Source organism: Empidonax traillii, unplaced genomic scaffold (assembly GCF_003031625.1).
Source record: "Empidonax traillii isolate 1590-97213 ecotype Southwest subspecies unplaced genomic scaffold, ASM303162v1 scaffold256:size688067, whole genome shotgun sequence".
NCBI lineage: Eukaryota > Metazoa > Chordata > Aves > Passeriformes > Tyrannidae > Empidonax > Empidonax traillii.
The window spans coordinates 450,068-462,874 of NW_020955449.1; the positions used below are offsets into that span (position 1 = coordinate 450,068).

A 12,807-nucleotide genomic window follows, 5' to 3' on the forward strand; every position below is an offset into this window, starting at 1 on the left:
CTTCTGTGTCAACTTAACAGACCGTGCTAAGCTGCACATGCACTCAAGTTGCAAATTGCAGAACAGAATGACACTATCTCAGCCTGTGGTGCTGTAAGCAGTGTGATCTGTATCTGGAAGCACAGGACATCACAAGCATAGGATGCTCTCCCTGGAGGGGCCCTGTGGATGCTAATGGACTCCTTAAGCTACAGAAAAACCTTTTGAACTTTTATGACCTTGTCACCAAGTGTCACACTGAACTTCTACTGGAAGAAGTTATAAGTTAATTCCTGTCAGGGTTCTAGGGAGGTTCAAGTGTAATGTTCACATTTTAGCAATTTAAGTGACTGGCTGCAAAGTTCACTCTTGGTTCAGACCCCCTTTGGCAAATCCCCCATGCTGGACCAGTATCAGAGGTTACCTGATGAAATAAAAGACATGAAGCCTCTGGGTAACAGCATATGAAATGTTGTGATTATACAGGCTTGAAATATCAGGGATGCTCATTTCTGAAGACCATAACCCAAGCTGAGCGCTATACCACAGTGCCATGCCATGCTGTCACTATGTCAAAAGACAAACCCTGCAAGGGAGGTGCTGCAGATCCTGCATTCTTATCCCCTCTATCCAAGGATAAGGCCAGCAAGCTCAGACTGTGCCCCATGAAGTACTCCCTAGCCACTCCCAGAGAGGGACTGTTGTTAGGGCAATACTGCCTTAAACAGTGACAATGTTTGGACCATTAAATCAACAAATGACCCCAAAATCTCAACTCTAAATTCTTCACTAAAGGTGCTGCTTGGTGTTTTCACACTGCCATTTCCATCCTTCGGGGACTGCTCTGTACAAGAAATAGCATGTGCTGGGGCTGAATGCCATCAGTGGGGTTGGTCTCTGCCTCCAGCCCAGCTAAGTCTTCAAACAGTTTGGTAGTTGTTTTTTCTTCCCTCTTCCTTTCCAATGACTTCCATCTCCAAGGGCAGAAGAATAAAGTGTGTCAGCTGAGATGGGATTTTTTCCTTGTCTTTTCGAACAGTTCCAGGTCTTTAGGAATTGCCAATGATGAATTGCCCTTACCCTCATAGAGACCTTTCTGAAACTAATCTGAAAAGACCAAAGTCCTAATAGACCCTAATGTCCTCAGGCAGGTGCTAGAAGGTGTGCAGGCCTGTGGGACCCATGTGGAGGGTGCTGCCACAGCAAGGAGTTACTCCCTGCCCCTGCTGAAGGGTTTTGCCACTCTGGCATTTGCAGCATCCTGAGAAGGGTTATTCCAGTCCAGTCTCCCTGCTGCTGGACACACTGGAGGTCAGGAGCATGTGGGCAGTTTCAAGAGCCACAATTCACACTGTGACTGACACACCATCTGTTTACTGCCAAATAAATTAAACTGTGAAATACATCCCTCTCAACTGAAACCCTTCAAAAGAGACACCAGGTCTCCTGAAATCCCCAGTGATATGTGAGGTTAAAGCCTGTGGTGGGAGCACAAAAGCAAACACGTTTGCTAAGGATCCCTCCCAGTTCTGAGATAGGCAGGAAATCAATCCTATGAGGAGGACAAAAAAATTCTGCTTTTGTCTCCAGTTACCAAGGAGATTGTTCAAACAAAGCTAAAATAAGAGGAACCAAGTGGCCAAGAGAAACGTGAGAGTGGAATAACACTCAAGAGCTTTGTGGCTGCTTGCTGCCTAACAAGCTGGGCAAGGTGCCTGATGATGGGCTCAACCTTGGCAAGCAGCTCTTCCCGTCTTCCCAGGGGAAAATGTCCATATTTTGGTTTACATGTTCCTGGGTGAAAATGACAAGGAGCATTTGAAAAAGACAATTCAGAAAAGTCCTTGCCCACAGAAATCGCAGCCATGTGTCAGCCCCATTTATGGAAATCGTGGCAGCAGGACACAGCCTTCAGTGGCCTCAGCCAAGACCTCTGTGTTCAGGCCATCAGAGGAGATCTTCCTATGGGAGCAAACTAAATCCAGCTGTACGTGGGGCTAAAAATTACACCTTTTATGGCCAGCTGAGCAGCTCCAATGTCTGTCTATAAGCTCAGAGGACTGGCAGATATACTGAATGCTGAATGGAAAAATCCTACTGCAGAGCCCCGTGGGCACACACGTGCTGGATTTGCTGCTGTGACAGTCACGGAATCATAGAATCACTAAGCCTGGAAAAGATGTCTAAGATCATCAAGACCAACCACTAAAAGTCAGAAGACAAAGACCACCAGACTGTTTGCAAAGATAGGGCTTTCTCAAGCCCCAGCTCAAGTCAGGGCTGCGTAGGGGCTGCCTCAAGTCCAGCTGCACATTTCTGTTATGCTGGGAACTACAGATGTTACAAGGATGTGGTGATTCCCACACAAACCTTAGAGCCTGTAAGCTGGTTTCCATCCCTAAGAAAACCTTAGTTAGGACAAGAAGAGGGAAAACTTCGCAGACACTGTTTCTTCAGCAGATCCTTGTACGTTACACATGCTCATCCGGATGCCTGGAGCCATCAGCGCTGTGAGTTAAATGCAGTGCCTGTTGATAAGTTTGCCCACGACTTTCTGCTATTTTAGAGACTGTTTCAGCTGAGTGATAGTTTGCCAGACTTAAGCCATTCAGACTGAAACTTTCTGTGTAGAGTGGCCGCTCCTGAGACAGTAATGAAAAACCCCATGATCTCAGCTTTGGGAAAAAAATGCTGCTTTGCCCTTGCAAATATTTTTTCCCCAAGCACTATATTGAGTAACTCTGTCTTCCTTATGCTTTGCTGCAGAGGATGAAACTTAGCAGAAGGATCTCTCCAATGCTCAGGATGTGCCAATTTGCTTAAATTAGATCAAGTTCTAAGGCTCTAAAAACTTGCAAAATGTGTAGGCTTCTTCAAACTGGCAGCTCAAAGTCTTGGAAGATTTAATCTGCTCTGGAAATGCTCCATTCTTTCCCAGTGCCAAACCTGCTTTTGCACAGGCTGTGCCCTCAGCAGGGCTTTTCCTGTGCCTGGAAGCCACTGGGGAGCTGGGAGCTCTGGCAGTGGCAGGAAAGCTGGCTGTCCTGGGTACTCATGGCAAGGGCAGCTGTAAGGCCTAAGGAAATTCCAAAACCAGGCCTCCTGTCCTCCTACTTACTGTTGGCCTCTGATCTACCAATGTCTTCAGGCACAATGACTTTGCATCAAGGACTTGGCATCCTTGCTGCAAGGATGACAGGCTCTCTGTAGTAATTTTGGTAGCCCTCCTTACCAGCTTGTTCTGGGTAAAAAGTGAAGCTTGCTGGGACATATACACTTGCCCCCTCATACTCAGCCTGAGATCTGAAGGGGATGATTCTCCTTTTTTGTCTATCCTGTTCCTGAGCTCGACTTAGTGAGCCAGAGCTGCTGGAGAAAGCCAGAGGCACAAAGCCAGAGCTTAACTCTGGACCAAAGCACTCGGCTGGGTAGGTGGAACCTGCTCCTTGTGTTGGCTGGCTGCAGGTGGAGTGATGCTACAGAGAAAACCCTGCTGCTCCCAGGAAGGGCAATTTAATACCAGAAGACTTAGAAGCATTTGAAGCACAAAGAAGAAGAAATGTACCTCAATATTATGCTTGGGAGTTTCTCCCTAGCGTGGGCATAGTGGGAACCACAGGGATAGTTTAGGAGCTGTTGGGTGGAAGGAGGGCAGGAGGGAGGCCAAGGGAACAATAACTTCCCAGAGTCCTCCCAGTGCAAAGCTGGAGAGGGGAAGAAAGATAGATAAAAATGAAGGTAGCATGGGTTGCCTTTGGCTCCAGAAAGACATACTAGTGATGGCAATTACAGCATTATAAAAAAAGTTGGTTTTAAGAAATGTTCCAAAGACGCTGTCAGGATTCAAGGAAACTGCAGCAAAGTGTAGTAAGAGGAAACTAAACTGAACAAAACAACTAGTCAGGAAATACAACTGCCTTTTACATTCTGCACCTCTTCCTCTCTGAAACTCATTTGCTTTTCCTTCAAGCGTGGACAGGTGCAGTTGTGGGATATTAATGCTTTCAAAGAAGAGAATGAAATCTCAGCAGGGAAGTCCATTCAAAGACAAGCTGAGGTGCCCTTTCAAATGCTGTGCAATGAAGCCCCCCTGCTGTCATTCATCACGTCAATTCACACCATCTCATCATGATATCTAGTTTTTGGTTGAATATCGGGATGTCCAACTAAGCATGAGCATATTTATTTACTACAATCAGGTAGGGATCATCTAGTAACCACATACAGTTAGAGTTTTATTTTCTCACCAGAGTTCACATTTTTAAAGTTATTTAGGTTAAATTAAACCCTAACCACAACAGAGCTCAGACATGGTGAGTGAGGGTTTCTGGCCATGTGCCCGAATGTGATGGGCCAGAAGCTGCAAGAATACCCAAAGACTCAGCCTATGGTATCATTATGTGCAGCAAAATGTGTGGGGATTTGGACCAAAGCCGGAGAGAAGAGCTGTGAGGCCACACGAGAAAATCAAATTCCCCCCTGCTGCAGTTTTCAGCAAGTTTGACTGCATTTCAAAATGAATCAGGAAAATCTCAGCAGCAAGTAGGGAACAAACCCTGAAGTGCTTAGAGTATGGCAACACCAGGAGAGCTGGGGTGAGTCCCAGCTCTGCATGCACAGGGCTCATCTGTCTGGCCGAGCCAAGGTGCTTGGGGGCAGCTGCAGCAGCCTTGGACTCGGGAGCCCTCCATAGAAGTGAACATTTGTTCACGGTCATTGTTTCCCCAGAGGAACCTTCACAGAGCACATTAGCAAAAGTCTCTAATTTTATTGGCACTACTCAGGGAAGATGTCAGGGTATGGAGTAAAAAAAGCTTAAGGATTTGAAATGGTGCTGTATGCATTTGCTGAGAGAGATTTTCAATTTTCTGCCTCCCTTTCTGAGAGCTAGACAATGTATCAAAGAACAAGTTTGGGTTTTTATTTGCTTTGTTTTTGTTCGTTTGTTTTGTGTTGTTTGTTTTGTTTTGCTAAAAAAGAACCCTCTAGTAGTGGTCTTTATTGTTTTCCAGTTTATAGCTGCCAGAGAGCCTGGAGGATTATTCTGCACAGAGCTATAAATGATGCCCCATATTAGTGATTGCTTTCACTGATCTTCGGAGGAAAATTCCAGAGTGACTCTTGAAGATGAGATTTCCATTTCTACAACTCGAATAAACAACTTCATATCAAAATCCTAGCAGACAGGCAGAAAAACATGTTTCCATGCTCCCAGAGACCCAGATAAAAATGCCCAAGGTATATTCCAAGTGGACGAAGATTTGCTTGCAGTGGGCCCTGCCAGAAAAGCATCAGACAAAAATGATTTCCAGCTGAAGAGCAGAGAACTCTGTACCATGTCCTTGGGCTAGGCAGCATGCTCCAGAGTGAGGGAAGACTTTTCCAGGGGGCAGAAGATGCCTACCTGAAACAGCTGTGCAATAAAAAACGTCAGAGGGAGACTGGTTTGAAAGCTGAAGATAGAAAGATTCACACAAGATCTAGGTATAGGCACCGATTCCTCTGTCTTTCCTGTGAGGCAGAGCAAGTCCCACGTCAGCCCAGTCACTTCCCTGGTATACATACGGTATCCCACAAATAGCAGGGTCATATATATTTAATAGGCACTGGCGCACACACACATGCACAGCCTGGAGACACGCAGCCTCAGACACTTGTAGCCTCCATGCTGGCTGGTACTGCTTTTGCCTTTTTAAGTCCAGAGCAGCCCTCTTTCCCTTCTGCTACTTCTGTTTGTGATCATCAGCCAGCCACGGGTAAGCGTGTGTTTTCCAGCTAATGGGCACACACAAACCCTGTAAACATGGTCTGTGGAGAAGGGATGGTAACGCTGCAAGCAGCACAAACCTGTTCGCTGACATGATGGGAGTTATAATCCCCATGAATTTTGTCTTTTATTAGGCCTTCTGTATTCACTCTATTATTCATGAATCCAGCCTTGTTTTCTCAAACTGCAGGGAAAACCAAGAGCTAATCAGGATGAATAATTTTTGGGCTGGCACCCTTCACCTGCCGGCACACCATGAAGATGCACCTGGTGGCTGCATGGATTTCCATGCCAGGGCTGTAATGAATACTAGAAAAATGAGAAATATCCAGGGAAATCAAGACCAGCTGTGAAAGCTGCAGCTGTTGGGAAAAATTTTACAAGCCTGTAGGGATTCCCCTTTTCTAGCATGTTGATAGCTACAGGAAACAGACACTTAAGGTTTTCACAACTGGGTTTCAGGAGGACTCATCAACCTTATTAAATATAGTATTTCACTCTGTGAGCTATTATTTATTTATTTATCTTGGCCCTGCAGTCCCCACAAAGCTGCCTGGAAGTGAGGAAACATGGCCTCACTTCATTTCAGGCTGAAGAAATGCTCTGGATCTGCAAGCCAAAGGAAAACAGAAGTCAAGTTAAAAATATGTACATATGTATGGATATAGATTTGCAATTATTCTTTGTGGCATTGGTTTGGGAATTTGTTCTGTTGCTTTTCATTGTGTTTATAGACCTTCTTCCAAATCTGATCCTTAAAGAAACATATTTAGTTACTATATTCAGCAACCATTATGGCATTTTGACTTGCAAAGTGACAGGCCATTCTACAACCAGGACTGCAGTAAGGCCCTGGTAAATAAGAGAAACTAGGTGGGGAAGCGAGATATGTGCAAGGTTTGTTTGTATTATTTGTAGCTATTTATTTAATGAAGATTTTTGCACAAACTGGATTCTGTGTATTGATGTAACCAAGTTTGATGCCACTCTGTAAGTGCATCCAGGTGACAGCTGATTTTTCCCACTCTCTCCATGCTGTTTGCTGCTTGCTTTGGCTGTGTGCTCAGACCACAAGTGTGTTTGTCCTGCTCCTCCATGCGAACATTTTTTAAAAGAGTCCAAATGGCTCAGAGAAAAGGAAAGTGACCGACTTTGGAGCTGGCTGTGCACACCAGCCATTTGCACCAATTTGCATAAGATTTGCATTTCATCACTAATCACTACTCAAATGAGCAGAAAATACAATTTTAATCAGCTGACTGTGGGCAAACAAAGTAATCTCTCTCTCTTTCGAGCCAGCGATCTGTCCCGGCATCAGAAGGGGTGTAAATTGCCACTTAGATGGCCTGGGCTTTTCCCAGGCAAGTCAAGCTACCAGCCCGAAGCCTTCAGGATGCCCTTCTCTGCCCATCCGCTCTCCTCTGGTTCCCTCTCCCTCACAGTGACAATTTCTTCCAGGAAAGCAGTGTGATGCTCTGTGCTACCCATGCAGTTTTTACTGTCAAGTACATACCAGCATCCCAAAGCTCATGCCTGCAAGCAGAGCTTGGAGTCACTGAGGCACAGGACTCATTCCAGAACTGCTGAAACCAAAGGACTTGTCCTCAGCAATGCTCTCCATCACTGGACAGTTTGGTATGTCTAGGGAACACCATTCGGGCTATGGGGAAGCCAAGCAGAGTGGAGAAATCTGCTTTCACACCTGGGGACGGGTAATTCACTGTTAGTGGGCTTTGCAGGGCACCAGGAACGTCTCCTGATCCATCAGTTTTCCTGTTTTTGCTATAGGTTTCAACTCTTTCCATAATATGCATGTGGCTTTCAAAAGATGCCCCACTCTCAGAGGTCCCTGATCTGCACCTCTGTCCTGGGGGACTGTGTGGTGTCACAAAGGAAGTCGTAGTCTAGTTTTCTTGCTGGGAAGGTGAGGCTTACAGGATCAGCAATGCACTCCCATTTTCCTGCCTTGCCTCCCTTCACTCCCTCTCCTTGGGAAGTCCATGATGGCTTGGACTTTTCAGCCACGTTCAAAAATGCATTTTGGCACAGTGTTCTTTTTAGACAATAGAAAGCTCTGGGCTGCCAGCAGAATGCTGGAGACAGAAGTGGAGGTTCGTGAGCCTGGGGCTGAGATATTCAGCAGAGAAATTTCAGCTCTGCTTGTGACCAACTGTATGAGGTTTCAGGAGAATGAGCCAGGCCAACATTTCATCATAGCCTTTGGAGGAGGATGCTGAAGTCACCCAGTCAAGCTGGCCCAGTGCCCAGTGGCCAGTGTCACCCTAATGGGCAATGGGCCAGTTCAGCAGCGCTCTAAGTACTGCCTTTTTAACAAAAGTATTGAAATGGATCTGGATGTCTGGCCTTAACATACCCAGATTAACCAAGGACTGACTCTACTCAGCTGCTATTTTTAGCTTCCAAAAACAGTGTGACCATGCGCTGCTCTACACTGTCTGCCTGTGAACACTTTCAGCTTGATTGACTCAGGAAATGATTTGACACAAGCATTCCTATATCTGTTACTCCTCTCCAATGTCCCCATGGTGATCATCTTCCACCTCTTTCCCCACTTTGGGCTGTATTTCAATCCACACGATTGAGTGGGTGTCTCCAAACGCTGGTGGACTGGTTCCCCAGAAGCTGCCTTGGAGCAGCTGTGCTACCAGGCTCAGTGGGATGCTTCCCAGCAAAACCACCCGAACATGCAGGTGGTGTCTCTGAGCCTCTGGTGCTTTAGTAATCTAACAGACTGCTACATGTACTGCCTCTCAGGTTCATTTTACCACTGACAAAACACACTTTTGGAAGCAGCAGCTGTTTGGGCTCATGCACCAAAATACCTCACCAGCTTCAGAGAAAGGAGACCTGATGGGGCTAAACCAGCCATGAGGCAGAAATGGCTCAGCCACTTTGGATTTGCTTGAGCAGCCTTGGTAGGTGCCAACTGAAACGTCCCAGCCAGCTGGAGCCATCTGGAGGGCTGCCTGCACATCAAGATGTCCAGACCTGCCTGGAACACACTGCAAAAGTGATGTCCGACTAGGTCAAAGCCAACAGCTCCAGCTCCAGCTGCCTTTCTCCCAACATCTCCAGGGCTGAGTGCTGTCACGCCAGGCAGGAATGCCATGTTCCTCTTCCCAGATAGTTAAGGCACTGCACAGGCAGAAATTCACTGATAGAGAGGCGTGAAATCCAGCACTGAGCTCATGCTTAAAAACCAGAGGTCCTGCAGGACTCCTTATCTCTCCTGCTCCATGAAATGCAGTCAGATGAAGCTGTGAAAAAGCAGCCACGTGTTTTTTTCCCCTCACTTGTGATTCTCAGAGAAAGACAAGGTCTTTAAAAGCTTAGGCAATTATTAGTGGTCTATCTGTACTTTTTCCCAAATCTCAGTCCATCCGAAGAGGACAATAAGTTTGGATCTAGAAGTCAAAATCTACATGAAAAAACCCACATTCAACCACACCTTGAAACTCTTCAATGTGAGCTTAAATTCCTGCTGGACTGGGAGCTGCTCCTTTCTAACTACTGGAAGTCAAAGGAGAAAGTTTTTTCTTTTTTTCTCTGCAATTCAGCATGGATTTTTTTTTTTTGTCAGAATGTACAAGATGTAAATTTATTACGGGTAGGTATTTTCTGCAGAACAGATGGGGCCCTGTTGTGCAGATCTGAGCGTTAAGCCTTTTCTGCATCACACTTTCCAGCTGCTCACTGTAACTCCCCAGCCAGCAGTAACACACAGCCCACACCTCACCTGTGGACACATTTGGTCTCATCATGCTGAGGACTGTGGTCGCCAGTGGTCCCAGAGGCAGCAGGGAGGATGGCGGCACACAGAGGAGCTTAGCTCTGGCTCAGCCTGGCAGTGGCTGCCACCAGCTCTAAAGGGTTTGGTAGTACAAGTGAGAATGCCCCTGCTGACACTAGAGACTGGACTGGCTCTTTTACCTCTCCCATCCTCAAAACCTCCTTGCCCTGGAGGAAAAAGTTTTGAAGGATGGGAGGTCACCAGAGACCCATTTTCTCAAATATGCTATTTATGACTGAAAATATGTCTATTTTCCCCCATTTTTTAAAAAATGATGCATTGCCCTGTCTTTGGATCCATTTAATGTAATTTGTGCTATTGGTACTGCATAAACTAAATGCAATATTTATATTGCATTTGCATTAACATTGAGCTTACGCAATATTGTTATTGCATAAGCTAGATGCTTATGAATTTAGTCAATTCATTTACAATCTTACTTCCTATGTTCATAATAACACAAGGCTCACAATGCCCCTAAAGCACCCTCACTGGCTCCTTGCCAAAATGACTGAAACTCTCACTTGTTGTACGAAAGCGACCTCCCAGTCCTAAATCCAGCTGTCCCTACCTCGCCAGTCCAATAGACTGACAGATCACAAAAGCTGTTTGGCCTTCTGGCCCAAATAACAAAGCTCCAATGCCTTTCCTCATGTCAGAGGTAAACTATAAGATTCCCGTTTGTGTTGCACCACTCATCATGGTTTCCAGTTCCATCCCCCTTACATCACTCCAGCTAACCACAGATGGACTCAGCAATCCCATCCCATCATGAAATGAGCTCCATGATATGATCAATCCCCTAAAAATACTGCTGTTTCACAAGGGGGAGGGCCTGGGCGGGAAAGTGACAGTATTCCTGCTCTGGCATGTTTTGGTCTGGCCCTGCTTGGTTTTCAGCCTGTTCAGGGATATGGAACAGTGATCTTCCATCACACAAATAAATAGGAACCACTTCTTCCTGCATGGAGTCATCTGTTGTGGAGAGAGCGTGTGTGAGATGGATCCCCTTCACACCTGCCATCTCCAAGGAACATGCAAAAAGACTTAGCAAATCCCTTTTTCTTTCCCAGGGAGCCATTCTCTTGTCCGCTGACAACCTGGCTTTTAGGTGGGAGGATAGAGAATTGTATGTGAGAGGTTTGGGGATACCAGGCAGAAATTTCATGTCCCTGTGAAAGCGGAGGGAAATGTGCTGCTGGTGCCAGGTGTGGCAGGGCTTCCAAGTCCTGCCTCACACACTGTTCCTGCCAAATGCATCCATGCCATTTGGCTTTTCATTTCATCTCCAAAGTAGGTGGACAAAGGCTGCTGCTGCACCCTGTCTCCAGCCGGGGCTGTGGGCAGCATGAAGCACACACAGGCATGCTTTCCCCCTGAGCGTGCAGGATCAGTGATCTTACAGACTGCTCATCCCCTTGATTAAAACATTTGTTATCCCTTTCTGATCTCCACAATCCATGCAGAGAGTGATGCCACTTGCCAGGTATCATTCAATTAGAAGCACCTAGGGGCAGGGTAGCCCTTCTTTGATGTACGCCCTTCCCCAGCATGTTCACTACCGAACGCTCTGAGCTGAGGTCACACGCACTCCTGCTTCCTCCTGCCACTGCTCCTGCTGCCTCCCTCTGTCACTCCCTCCCTCCCCAGCACCAGGGGCTGCAGGGCAGCCCTGACATTTATCCCAGGAGGGAAAGCTGAATTACGTCAGAGTCAGCAGTGAGAGCTGCCTCCTTGGCTCATCCCTGAGTCTTGATCTGCCAAAACAAATGCAGGCCAGTTGCAGAGGGCTCCTGGAAGGGTGCCCAAGTGCTCCTCTCACTTCAGTCTATTTCCTTTGAGGGCATACCTGGTGAAACAAAATTAAGGGAAATCATGCCCTCTCTCCAGGTACATCCCACATGCTGGCCTGACAGAGAAAGGACTATGAAATGTAATTAACACCTGGCCCTTTTTTCAGGGTTGACTTTTTCTTCTTGGGAGGAAAGGGAGTTGCGTGGTTATACCAATCCTGCCAGTGCCATGGAAGTGCTGTCATGCAGCCGAGCCTGGGGACATTCCTGGCGTGGCTCCAGGCTGCCCAAGCAGAAAGCAGTGCTCATTCCTAGCTTCCATCTCCTGCTAGCCTGCCCCCATATGGCCTCAGCATGCCCCAAGGCATGGCTTGGTTTTGGGAAACGTGCAAGAGCACCAGAGCAGTGGAAAAACCTGGCAGCAGCTCTTCAGGCAAGGATACAAAGGGCTGAGGAGCTGTTGGGAATCAGTGGGCATGACTTCTGAAGAAATGAGGAAGTTGGTCAGTGCACAGGGATGTGTAGGGATTGACATCTGGAAGACGACAGGGCATGCAACTTGCCCTGAATGCTGCATAAATGGCATTAGATCTTTGGAAAGATGAAGGTGACCTTGAGGTGTGTTAGGGGATATTTAAAAAGCTCATGAGGTGCCAGTCATGGAAGAGGAAAGTTTTCCTGAGAAAAACTCAGGGTACTGGGGTGTAAACACCACATCACAGCCTCTGCTGTGCCAGGGGAACATCTGGAGTTACTCTTAGCCATATCTCTTGGATTCCCTCCCTATCCCCCCCCCCATTGCTCCAGCCTCTTTTCAGTGAGGGAAGAAACCTTTTCGCAGTCTGCATCAGCTGTCAGCTGCCCCATGAGCAAAACAAGGTCAGAGCAGAGTCTGTGGTGCCGTGAGGTTTTGGCACAGAGAAACATGGGAAGGAGCACGCAGGTCGCAGACTGGCCCCAAGGAGGGGAGTATGGTGCTCCTGTTGCACCCGGGACTTGACGTCCAACATAGTTAATGCCTCCTTAATCACTCATAAGCCACTCCGCTCTGGAAGAGTAATAATAATGATAAAAAAACCCTCTTTAGTCTCTTTGCTTTTTATTTTCCTGTTTGTAAATCCCAAGGCCTTCAACAAAATACTGCTCTTGCAGAGTGAACTTAAGCATTAACCTACAAAGAACCAATGATGATTATGCCTCTGAAAATAGATTTTATCCATTCCTTCCACTCCCCTTTACTGATCTAGACACAAATGCTTAGTGATTGTTACTTGGCAACCATGGTAAAAATGTACTGAGCCACACGTGGCTACAAAGGATGAAATCACTGTCATGAAATTTCCAAAATAAGTACTGTAATACCAGAACACTTATTCCTAAGAGGAACAAATAAATCTCTTCCTTATATATTGCTGTTGCTTTTGGTTTTTAAAAATAATTCATTTTTTTTATTAGCA

At 46.5% G+C, this 12,807-nt stretch overlaps 1 protein-coding gene across 3 annotated transcripts in view; it reads right to left on the minus strand.

Moving 5' to 3' along the window:
* SLC8A1 (solute carrier family 8 member A1) overlaps positions 1 to 12,807 on the minus strand; it is a 114,139-nt gene that overhangs the window by 25,855 nt on the left and 75,477 nt on the right. The window contains exon 1 of one of the 3 annotated variants that reach the window (XM_027889223.1): positions 73 to 77. The exons of the other annotated variants lie outside the window; for them this stretch is intronic. The gene's annotated coding sequence lies outside the window, so the exon portion shown is untranslated. Of the gene's footprint in view, positions 1 to 72; positions 78 to 12,807 lie in introns of those variants that run through there. 3 annotated transcript variants of the gene reach the window in all.